At 42.8% G+C, this 12,112-nt stretch overlaps 1 protein-coding gene across 1 annotated transcript in view; it reads left to right on the top strand.

Moving 5' to 3' along the window:
* The window catches only part of LOC139376785 (cytochrome c oxidase assembly factor heme A:farnesyltransferase COX10), a 73,299-nt gene that overhangs the window by 21,158 nt on the left and 40,029 nt on the right, over positions 1 to 12,112 (top strand). The gene's annotated exons all lie outside the window — the stretch shown is intronic.

The following is a 12,112-nucleotide window of genomic DNA, read 5'->3' as shown; positions in this document are numbered from 1 at the left end:
AAAACAACCAAAACAAACTGCAAATGCATCCATTTGTATATTGCATGCATTTGTATATTTACAAGCTTGATGTAAACATTGCGTAATAGAAATATGCAACTAAACTTTTGACTACTTTAATACACATGTAAGTGAATTTGTCCCAATACTTTTGTCCCCCCATTTTAAGGGACCATGTACAAAACGTGCTGTAGTCTCTAAACGGTTCACCCTATATGGATGAAAATACCCTCAAGTTAAAGCTGACAGTCTGACTATGATGCAATGTAAACAAAAAAAAATTGTCACTGTCTCAATACTTTTGGAGCTGTGTGTGTGTGTGTGTATATATAGATACATTCTCTCTCGCTCTCATATAGAGATATATCTATGTGTGTGTGTGTGTGTGTTTGTGATGTACACTACCGTTCAAAAGTTTGGGGTCACTTAGAAATGTCTTTGTTTTTGAAAGATAACCACATTTGGTTTTGTCCATTAAAATAACATCAAATGTATCAGAAATACGTTGTAAATGACTATTGTAGCTGGAAATAGCTTATTTTATTTTTTATGGAATGTCTACATAGGCTCGTCAGTCTATTCATGTTCTGAAGGCTATTCATGAAGGCTATTCCATGCGAGAAATTGCCAAGAAACTGAACATCTTATACAATGCTGTGTACTACTTCCTTCACAGAACAGCGCAAACTGGAAAGAGGATAAGTACATTAGTGTCTAGTTTGAGAAACAGTCGCCTCACAAGACCTCAGCTGGCAGCTTCATTAAATGGTACCCGCAAAACACCAGTCTCGACGTCAACAGTGAAGAGGTGACTCCGGGATGCTGGCCTTCTAGGCAGAGTTGCAAAGAAAAATCCATATCTCAGACTGGCTAATAAAAGATTAAGATGGGCAAAATAAGACACTGGACAGAGGAAGATTGGGAAATTGTTATTAACAGGCAAAAATAAGTTTGAGGTGTTCGGATCACAATGAAGAACATTTATGAGACGGGAAAATGAGAAGATGCTGGAGGAGTGCTTGACGCCACCTGTCAAGCATAGTGGAGGCAATGTGATGGTCTAGGGATGCTTTGGTGGTAAAGTGGGAGATTTGTACAGGGTTAAAGGGATCTTTAAGAAGGAAGTCTATCACTCCATTTTGCAATGCCATACCCTGTGGATGGCGCTTAATTGGAGCCAATTTCCTCCTACAACAGCACAATGACCCAAAGCACAGCTCTGAACTATTTAGGAAAGAAGCAGTCAGCTGGTATTATGTGTATAATGAAGTGGGTAGCACAGTCACCGGATCTCAACCCTATTGAGCTGTTGTGGGAGCAGCTTGACCATATGGTACAGAAGTGCCCATCCAACTTGTGGGAGGTGCTTCAGGAAGCATGGGGTGAAATCTCTTCAGATTAATTCAACAAATTGACAACTAAACTCAGCAAAAAAAAGAAATATCCCTTTTTCAGGACCCTGTCTTTCAAAGATAATTCATAAAAATCCAAATAACTTCACAGATCTTCATTGTAAAGGGTTTAAACTGTTTCCCATGCTTGTTCAATGAAACATAAACAATCAATGAACATGCACCTGTGGAACGGTCGTTAAGACACTAATAGCTTACAGACGGTAGACCATTAAGGTCACAGTTATGAAACACTAGGACACTAAAGAGGCCTTTCTATTGATTCTGGAAAACGCCCAAAAAAAAGATGCCCAGGGTCCCTGCTCATCTGCGTTAACGTGTCCTAGGCATGCTGCAAGGATGCATAAGGACTGCAGATGTGGCCAGGGCAATAAATTGCAATGTCCGTACTGTGAGACACCTACGACAGCGCTACAGGGAGCAGGACGGACAGCTGATTGTCCTTGCAGTGGCAGACTATGTATAACAACACCTGCACAGGATCGGTACATCCGAACATCACACCAGCGGGACAGGTACAGGATGGCAACAAAAACACCAGGAACGCACAATCCCTCCATCAGTGTTCAAACTGTCCGCAATAGGCTGAGAGAGGCTGGACCGAGGGCTTGTAGGCCTGTTTGTAAGGCAAGTCCTCACCAGACATCACAGGTAACAACGTCGCCTATGGGCACAAACCCACCATCGCTGGACCAGACAGGACTGGCAAAAAGTGCACTTCACTGACGAGTCAAGGTTTTGTCTCACCAGGCGTGATGGTCGGATTCGCGTTTATCGCCGAAGGAATGAGCATTACACAGAGGCTTGGAGCGGGATCGAGGTGGAGGGTCCATAATGGTCTGGGGCGGTGTGTCACAGCATCATGGGACTGAGCTTGTTGTCATTGCAGGCAATCTCAATGCTGTGCGTTACAGGGAAGACATCCTCCTCCCTCATGTGGTACCCTTCCTGCAGGCTCAGCATGACCCTCCAGCATGACAATGCCACCAGCCATACTGCTCGTTCTGTGCGTGATTTCCTGCAAGACAAGAATGTCAGTGTTCTGCCATGGCCAGCGAAAAGCCTGTTGGATCAGAGGGTGAGGGCTAGGGCCATTCCCCCCAGAAATGTCTGGGAACTTGCAAGTGCCTTGATGGAAGAGTGGGGTAACATCTCACAGCATATCTGGTGCAGTCAATGAGGAGGAGATGCACGGCCGTACTTAATGCAGCTGTTGGCCACACCAGATACCCCCCCCCCCCCCCCCCCCCTTGTTCAGGTACACATTGTTCCATTTATGTTAGTCACATGTCGGTGGAACTTGTTCCGTTTATGTCTGTTGAATTTTGTTATGTTCATACAAATATTTACACATGTTAAGTTTGCGGAAAATAAACGCAGTTGACAGTGAGAGGAAGTTTCTTTTTTTGCTGAGTTTAGAATGGCAAAGATCTGCTAGGCTGTAATGACTGAAAATGGATGATTCTTTGACGGACACTGTTATTTCAATTAAAAATCATTACTTATAACCTTGTCAATTTCTTGCCTATATTTCATATTCATTTTGCAACTCCTTTCATGTATGTTTACATGGAAAACAAGGACATTTCTGAGTGACTCCAAACTTTTGAATGCTAGTGTAGCATATAAGATATAGACACTGCTCAAAAAAATTAAGGGAACACTAAAATAACACCCTAGATCTGAATGAAGGAAATATTCTTATTAAATACTTTTTTCTTTACATAGTTGAACGTGCTGACAACAAAATCACACAAATTATCAATGGAAATCAAATTTATCAACCCATGGAGGTCTGGATTTGGAGTCACACTCAAAATTAAAGTGGAAAACCACACTACAGGCTGATCCAACTTTGGTGTAATGTCCTTAAAACAAGTCAAAATGAGGCTCCATAGTGTTTGTGGCCTCCACGTGCCTGTATGACCTCCCTACAATGCCTGGGCATGCTTCTGATGAGGTGGCGGATGGTCTCCTGAGGGATCTCCTCCCAGACCTGGACTTAAAGTATCCGCCAACTCCTGGACAGTCTGTGGTGCAACGTGGCGTTGGTGGATGGAGCGAGACATGATGTCCCAGATGTGCTCAATTTGGATTCAGGTCTGGGGAACGGGCGGGCCAGTCCATAGCATCAATGCCTTCCTCGTGCAGGAACTGCTGACACACTCCAGCCACATGAGGTCTAGCATTGTCTTGCATTAGGAGGAACCCAGGGCCAACCGCACCAGCATATGGTCTCACAAGGGTTCTGAGGATCTCATCTCGGTACCTAATGGCAGTCAGGCTACCTCTGGCGTGCACATGGAGGGCTGTGCGGACCCCCAAAGAAATGCCACCCCACACCATGACTGACCCACCGCCAAACCGGTCATGCTGGAGAATGTTGCAGGCAGCAGAACGATCTCCACGGCATCTCCAGACTCTGTCACGTCTGTCACATGTGCTCAGTGTGAACCTGCTTTCATCTGTGAAGAGCACAGGGTGCCAGTGGCGAATTTGCCAATCTTGGTGTTCTCTGGCAAATGCCAAACGTCCTGCACGGTGTTGGGCTGTAAGCACAACCCCCACCTGTGGACGTCGGGCCCTCATACCACCGTCATGGAGTCTGTTTCTGACCGTTTGAGCAGACACATGCACATTTGTGGCCTACTGGAGGTCATTTTGCAGGGCTCTGGCAGTGCTCCTCCTGCTCCTCCTTGCACAAAGGCGGAGGTAGCGGTCCTGCTGCTGAGTTGTTGCCCTCCTACGGCCTCCTCCACGTCTCCTGATGTACTGGCCTGTCTCCTGGTAGCGCCTCCATGCTCTGGACACTACGCTGACAGACTCAGCAAACCTTCTTGCCACAGCTCTCATTGATGTGCAATCCTGGATGAGCTGCACTACCTGAGCCACTTGTGTGTGTTGTAGACTCCGTCTCATGCTACCACTAGAGTGAAAGCACCGCCAGCATTCAAAAGTGACAAAAACATCAGCCAGGAAGCATAGGAACTGAGAAGTGGTCTGTGGTCACCACCTGCAGAACCACTCCTTTATTGGGGGTTTCTTGCTAATTGCCTATAATTTCCACCTGTTGTCTATTCCATTTGCACAACAGCATGTGAAATGTATTGTCAATCAGTGTTGCTTCCTAAGTGGACAGTTTGATTTCACAGAAGTGTGACATTACATTGTGTTGTTTAAGTGTACCCTTATATTTTTTTGAGCAGTGTATATATGCACGCACGCCAGCCAGCTCTGGAAAAGTTTGAGACCTCTGGAAAAACTATTAATTTCTCTGGATTTGCTATTTATACGTCTGTGTTTGGGTGAAATGAAAATGTTTGTTTTATTCTATAAACTACTGACAACATTTATCCCAAATAAAAATATTGTCGTTTAGAACTGGTCAAAATAACCAAAAAGATGCAGTGTTGTCAGACATCAAATAATGCAAAGAAAATAATGTTCATTTTTAAACAATACAATACTAATGTTTTAACTTGAAGAGTTCAGAAATCAATATTTGGTGGAATAACCCTGATTTTCAGTCACAGCTATCATGCCTCTTGGCATGCTCTCCACCGGTCTTTCACATTGATGTTGGGTGACTTTATGCCACTCCTGGCGCAAACATTCAAGCAGCTCGGCTTTGTTTGACTTGTCACCTCCGATCCTCCACCAAATTTTTCAGTGGGTGTGAGACCTGGAGAGACCTTCAAGGAACAGTGTCTCACACCCACTGAAATTTGGTGGAGGATTGGTGATGATCGGAGTGTGCTTCAGCATGGCTGGAATTTGGCAGATTTGTCTTTGAAGGACACATGAATCAAGCCACGTACAAGGTTGTCCTGGAAGAGAACTTGCTTCCTTCTGCTCTGACAATGTTCCCCAACTCTGAGGATTGGTTTTTCCAGCAGGACAATACTCCATGCCACACAGCCAGGTCAATCAAGGTGTTGATGGAGGATCACCAAATCAAGACCCTGTCATGGCCAGCCCAATCTCCAGACCTGACTCCCATTGAAAACCTCTGGAATGTAATCAAGAGGAAGATGGATGGTCACAAGCCATCAAACAAAGCCGAGCTTTGCTTGAATTTTTTGGGGGAAATATTGGATATCTGTATCGGCCAAAATTGCCATATTGGTCCATCCCGTGTGTGAGAATCACTGCACAGCTATTTTCAAGTCCGGACTCTCAAGGACATTCAGGGATCACTCCTGCTTTGTCTTGGCTGTGTGCTTAGGTTTATAGTCCTGTTGGGAGGTGAACCTTCACCCCTGTCTGAGGTCCTGAGCACTGGGCAGGTTTTCATCAAGGATCTCTCTGTACTTTGCTCTGTTAATCTTTCCATCAATTCTGACTAGTCCATGAAAAAAATCCCCACAGCATGATTCTGCCACCACCGTGCTTCACCGTAGGGATGGTGCCAGGTTTCCACCAGACGTGACACTTGGCATTCGGGCCAAATTGTTCAATCTTGGTTTCATCAGACCATATAATCTTGTTTCCCATGAGTCCTTTAGGTAGTTTTTTGAAAAGTCCAAGCAGGCTGTCATGTGCCTTTTTTACTGAGTGGCTTCTGTCTGGCCACTAAACCATAAAGACCTGATTTGGTGGAGTGCTGCAGAAATGGTTGTCCTTCTGGAAGGAACTCTAGAGCTTTGTCAGAATGACCATCAACCCTTCTCCCCTGATTGCTCAGTTTAGCAGAGCGGCCAGCTCTAGGAAGAGTCGTGGTGATTCCAAACTTCCTCCATTTAAGAATGATGGAGGCCAGTGTGTTCTTGGGGACCTTCAATGCTGCGGAAATGTTTCGGTACCCTTCCCCAAATCTGTGCCTCAACACAATCCTGTCTCGGAGCTCTATGGACAATTCCTTCCACCTCATGGCTTGGTTTTTGGTGTGACATGCACTGTCAACTGTGGGACCTTCATAAGACAGGCGTGTCTTTCCAAATCATGTCCAATCAATTGAATTGACCACAGGTGGACTACAATCAAGTTGTAGAAACAGCTCAAGGATGATCAATGGAAGCAGAATACAACTGATCTCAATTTCAAGTCTCATAGCAAAGGGTCTGAATACTTTTTGCAAAAATGTCAAACTTGTTTTCAATTTGGTCGTTATGGGGTTTTGTTTGTAGATTTGATAAAATACATAATACAGCCTTATTCTAAAATGTAATGTAAATTGTGGTGGAAAAAGTGAAGGGGTCTGAATACTTTCCGAATGCTGTCTGTCTATTCCGGATTATGACATTGCTCGTTGTGATATTTCTTAATTTCTCTCTTTTGGATTATGTGTTTTCTAGGTATTGTTGGAGCAAGAAACACATTTGACTACACCTGAGATACCATCTGTATACGCGATGAACACACTTTGATTTTAGAGCGTGATTACACAAGCATCCGGAACAATGGGCTTTCACGCAAGACAGTGCTGTGTTCCTCGACGTTAGCATTTAGCTCGTTTGAGAGTGTATCATGGCTGAGTTTCCTTTGTAATCTGTTATCGTCTGCAAACCCTGCCACATGCAATGAGCGTCGGAGCCGGTGTAATAGGATTCCACCTTGTCCTATGAAGAGGATATACTTGACATGTAATTGGGGCTGAAAGTGACTGGTTGCAGGAATGGTAAATACTTATGTTAACATACTAGTGGTTATACATGTAATCAGGAGTAATAGTGACCAGTAGCAGGATACATACTAATGGTAATCAATGGATAGTAGTGTATAGGAGTAATACATCAAATCAATAGTGATTTTAGCAGCAGCGTAGGTTGTGAGAGGGGGTTGAGACTTGTGGATTGGTATATAATCAATGTGGATACTCTGGGAGTGGGAGAGCAGTAGTTATTTGCCATTTAAGTCTTATGGCCAATGGGATAGAAGCTGTTTAGGAGTCTGTTTGTCTTAGCCTTGATGCACTGTACCGCTTGCCCGGACGCCATCAATCAACTGTTTTAATCATATTTACCCAAACGCTTGGAGGTCAAATTGAGGTGCTAGCTAGTTGGAATGACTGGGCCCTGAAATGAGTCAGAAAATTACCCACTGGGATACAATGTCTTGAACCCTCCTTTGGGCACCCCACCTCTAACTTGTGAGTCTGTAAGGGCATTTAAAGAGCTATACTGATGCAAATGTTAAATCTTGTCCGAAGGAAAGCCATTTCGAATCACACTTTAGTTATTTGCTGTAACCACAAAACAAAAATAAATCATTATAGGATAAATTATTGTGATAATTATTTTTTATTTGTCTGGTTATGCCCTACTTCAAAAGTGCATTTTTGAAGAAATCCCTCTACGTGCAAGAGCCTACATTTTGTCTTTGGTTTTCTGGTTATATTCCCCTCGTTTGAACTGAGCAGATCATTGTTTAATTTAGACTTGACTTGTCTGGCATGGGGGTCCTAATCATGCTATTGAGCTTGATGCAATAATGAAGCCTGCCAAGGCTTGCATTTTTTATGTGGCCCATTACCTCAATTTCTCTCGTTCCAAAACCTTGAAAATCAGCATGTTGCTGATGCTGGTTCTAGAACACCTGTGGATCTGATAATGAGCTGATTGGTGATTAGACTAATTTACTTATGAGGTTTCCAATGGTAACATAGATGGGGATAGGCCCCCTCTGTCTCCACAGGCAATTTCCCCACACCCACACACTTTGTGTCGCCTGTCATTTGGTTGGAGAATGAGTGGCTCATGCATGCATCCCCATAGCTTCCCATGCATTTTTTAAATCCACATTTGCATGCATAGGGAGCATCATCAGAGGCAATGTACTGTGACTCAGAGATATGGCAGTGTGTGAGAGATGACAGAAACAGCCTTGTTGTGTACAAGAAATTGAGATCTTATAAATAGATGGAGTCTTATTTTGCTTTATTTTAATTACTACATTACATTTAGGTAATTTAGCATCATACACTCTTATCCAGAGCAACTTATACAGTCAGTAAATATTCATACTTTCATTTAAAAATGTACTTTTATCTCAGACATTTTCTAAATGCAGAGCCTAATGCTTTATATATAATGGTGAGAATAACATCCACATAGCAGGCTTATTCTATGCATGTTATCATTCATCTTTAAAGGTGGTGGAACATTTGTTTATTCACCATTGTAATATCCCACCATCAATTTCCAAAGACTTCCTGAGTGCTTTTCAATTGTTGCTGCTATTTGCTTTTCCTTTAGGCGTTGTATTGACACAATGGTAGATAAGGTCAGGCTATTGAAGGTCATATCAGGCACTGAATAGCCTACAGTATGTGGATACCTTGCTGTCATATCTTCTGAGATACAATCAGTTGGATGTCACCACAGTTCTAAATCTGTCAACTAGGTGTCCTCTTCCAGTATTGGTGCCAGCCACATACGGGGCATTCTACCCTCCCTGGGGTAGGCCTACTCAACTACCCCGTGGGTTTCAACTGTCAAGTCCTCTCCCAGGGTTGCACAAACCCTCCAAGGTTTTAATGTCTTTTGGGGTACCCTTTGTGACATTCTACCTCCAGAAGAGGGACCATTAGTAGTAACAGGACCTCTCAACCTCTCCAACAAGAACACTCTTCAAAGACCATGAAAATGCTCTGCTCTAAGAGTTTTATCTGTCCCCTGGTGAGCAGTAGTGACAGAAGATACGCTTTCAAACAGAGCATGAATACCACTAGCATGACAACATCCCCACACACCAGGGTTTCTGTTAGGGAAAGTTGGTGCCGGACACTTGACCGGCAGCATTTTAATTTAACAGAGATTTTGATACATTTACTGACCCATATGCATTGGGTGTGTAACCCCATTAGGGCGTTCACCCACGGTGCTCAGAATGACAGCATTACATTTAGATTATGGTTATTCTTAACAGAACATGCGACATGCGACTTTACCGATTTCAGATGCACACTTTGAAGATGTTAGAATAACTGTCACATTTGCTTATCCTCAGCAACAAGATGAGTAACGAACGGCAATCTAATATCCCCATAGTAGAAAAGTGTACCTATTCTATTGGTCAGCTTGTCATTCTGTGCGAGAAAGAAATGGCCTATTCCAAATGGACTCTGGGACAGTTGTGGGATGATAGATCCCAAATTCATACAACCCAGTAGCCCTAGACTACCAAAAAAAAATAAGGCTGATGCAACAGATCAGAACATTTTATCTTAAAATGTTAAACTATTTATTTCTTCACATAAGCACAGCAATGCACACAAGGCAGTAGGCTACATACACATTTTGTTCCATAATGCAGTTAGCGGGAATACACCATTGTTAAAAGCCCACCGCTCATGTGAGTGGTTTCATGTGACTAAGATTAAAATATCTATTTGACTTTTAGAAAGAGAGGAAATCCTAAAGATGCAACAAGTAGCACGGGTTGCTAATATGACTTGGAGTGTCTACTGGCTACTGGAAAATGAAAGAAAGTGAAAGAAACCCAATAGAACATGAATAAAAAGGCTACAGGTTTCAATGATTGCTTCCACGTTTCTATGGTCGGATTTTACTTTGAAGCAAGGTAAGACATGCCTCATAATATGAAGTAAAATGTTCAGGTTTCAAACAATTAAGTGTGTGTGTTCAAAATGCGTACTGCCTCCAGCTCATAGCAAAGTCAGTGGTGTGTGACACGCTGAAGCCTGCCTAAAGTTGCCTATTTTCACTTGAATGGCAAATGTGAAGCGCTTTTGAATGACCAGTTGAGAAATAAAAATAGTAGCTCTTTTTAATCTTAGCCATCAGAACTGCTTTTAACCCACGATTGCATTTAGAATTGCTACTCAATGATTGGGCTTATAAAAACACATTTCACTCCAGCAACGAATGAGCTGTTTGAGAAGCTGTAGCAGCAGATCTTGTGCTGTCTGCTGGATTTTCCGCTCATAATCTGTATGCTGCCCGTGTTGATAAACATAACTATGAAAATACACACCAATTTAATTCCCCTTAATTATGCAAATTAACATAGACCGATAAGCATGACCGGTCAAATGTATTTCCATCAATGAAGAGGCAAAAATAACATTTTGCAATGGGATTTTTTTCTTATCCTGGACAATTGTCCGGCGGCAATTTATTATTTATCGGCAAAAAAATCTAGCGGACAAAAGCCAGCTATTAACATCTAACGGAAACCATGACACACACTCCCTCTAAACATGAAGCTACTTTGAGATGGAATAAAACATTTAAACACCCCATGCCTCCACTCCACCACTTGGAAGAATTGCAACAGACTGTTTCAAAATAACCTCTATGCTGAGGTCAAATTGTTTATGTTTAACTAATCGTTTGTGTGGTGGGCTTCAAAGAAAGCATGAGAAAGACCGATGGACTGCTAGCTCTAGTAATCAATCCATCATTTGGTCATCATATTAGTTCCGCTCTGACTGTGTGTAATGACTGAGTATTTTGTCTGCATCACATGTTTTTTGGGGGGTTATTTTTCTCATTTTGGTTTTTGATGGTAAAGGTCAGATACATCAGTAGGCTGCCTAAGGAGAGGTTTAACACTACCCTGATCCCTTTGCACAGACGCTGCTGCTGCTGTGTGTGTGTGTGTGAGAGCTCTTGTTTTCCACCAGCTTTGTTAAAACAATAGAGCTAACTAACCTTTGCCTTTGCCACTTTTTTAAAAGATTTTTGTATTCTCTCTCCTTTTCCACCAAGCTGTGAAGTGAATTCACTGGGGAGCCTTATTATGAGGATGGAAAGTCCCTTGTTTAATCGCTTGGTCGGATCAGGAAGGCACGAGAGCAGCCCCGATGGGTTTCGTTCATTCTGCTTTGGATTAAAATGAATATTTAACTAGGCGGCACTGTTTAATAGTTAATTTCCTTAAATTCTGTCTGTGTGAGCTGCGGGGTGCCAATCCATGTCAAACTGTACACGACTGGATCTTATGCAGCTTGAGAGAGACCGGAGGAGACCGACGCTTGCCTTTGATAATGCTGTAAAGGAGATCATAGATCTGTGTCCTCAAGAGAAACGCCTGGGGAAAAGAGGGGCCTTGGCTAGATATTGGGCTTGTTAAATTATTAGCTTTGTATTCACTGGTGTGGAGGGCTGCAATATTATGAGATCCACTGATATTTTCTTTGTTTTTATGATGACATCCGAAATAAATGGCTCTAGAATATGTAAATGGCCTATATAGGCCGACTGTATTGACCTCCCCACCTCACAGTTGAAATTAATGCACCTACATTCATGACTGTTCTAGAACAAACACAGTAAGCCAGTCAATCCAATGACGCAAAATGTTCCAGGAATAACATTATTTTTTCAAAACATGCACATTAATAAAATATCATATGTGCAGAAACCGTTGAGTTGCTGGTGGCAGTGAACATGCACATTGGAGCAGTCATACAGTAATTACAGCATGCATCACGTCTGGCCAATCTGTGTGAATGAACAGGAAGAAATATTGAGTTGCAATGCAAGTGTGCTCATTGATTTCAAATCATTACAAAGTAGTTTAGGAGGCAGGTGGTTAGGAACATGACCTTAAACAAATGTGTGGTCAGACCACGGTCGTTTCTGGTATCCATTGACTTGCTCCTTTTAATGTAAGTCCATAGTCCAGGCCTTATTTGGCAAAAGCTGAACTGATGAAGCTTCATATCCTCACAAGTGGTGCAGCGGTCTAAGGCACCATCTCCGTGCTTGAGGTGTCACTACAGACACCCTGGTTCA

This window comes from Oncorhynchus clarkii, chromosome 20, assembly GCF_045791955.1.
Source record: "Oncorhynchus clarkii lewisi isolate Uvic-CL-2024 chromosome 20, UVic_Ocla_1.0, whole genome shotgun sequence".
In the NCBI taxonomy this organism is placed as follows: Eukaryota; Metazoa; Chordata; class Actinopteri; order Salmoniformes; family Salmonidae; genus Oncorhynchus; species Oncorhynchus clarkii.
Note: the sequence above shows the minus strand (reverse complement) of the source record. Positions and strands in the feature narration are given on the sequence as shown.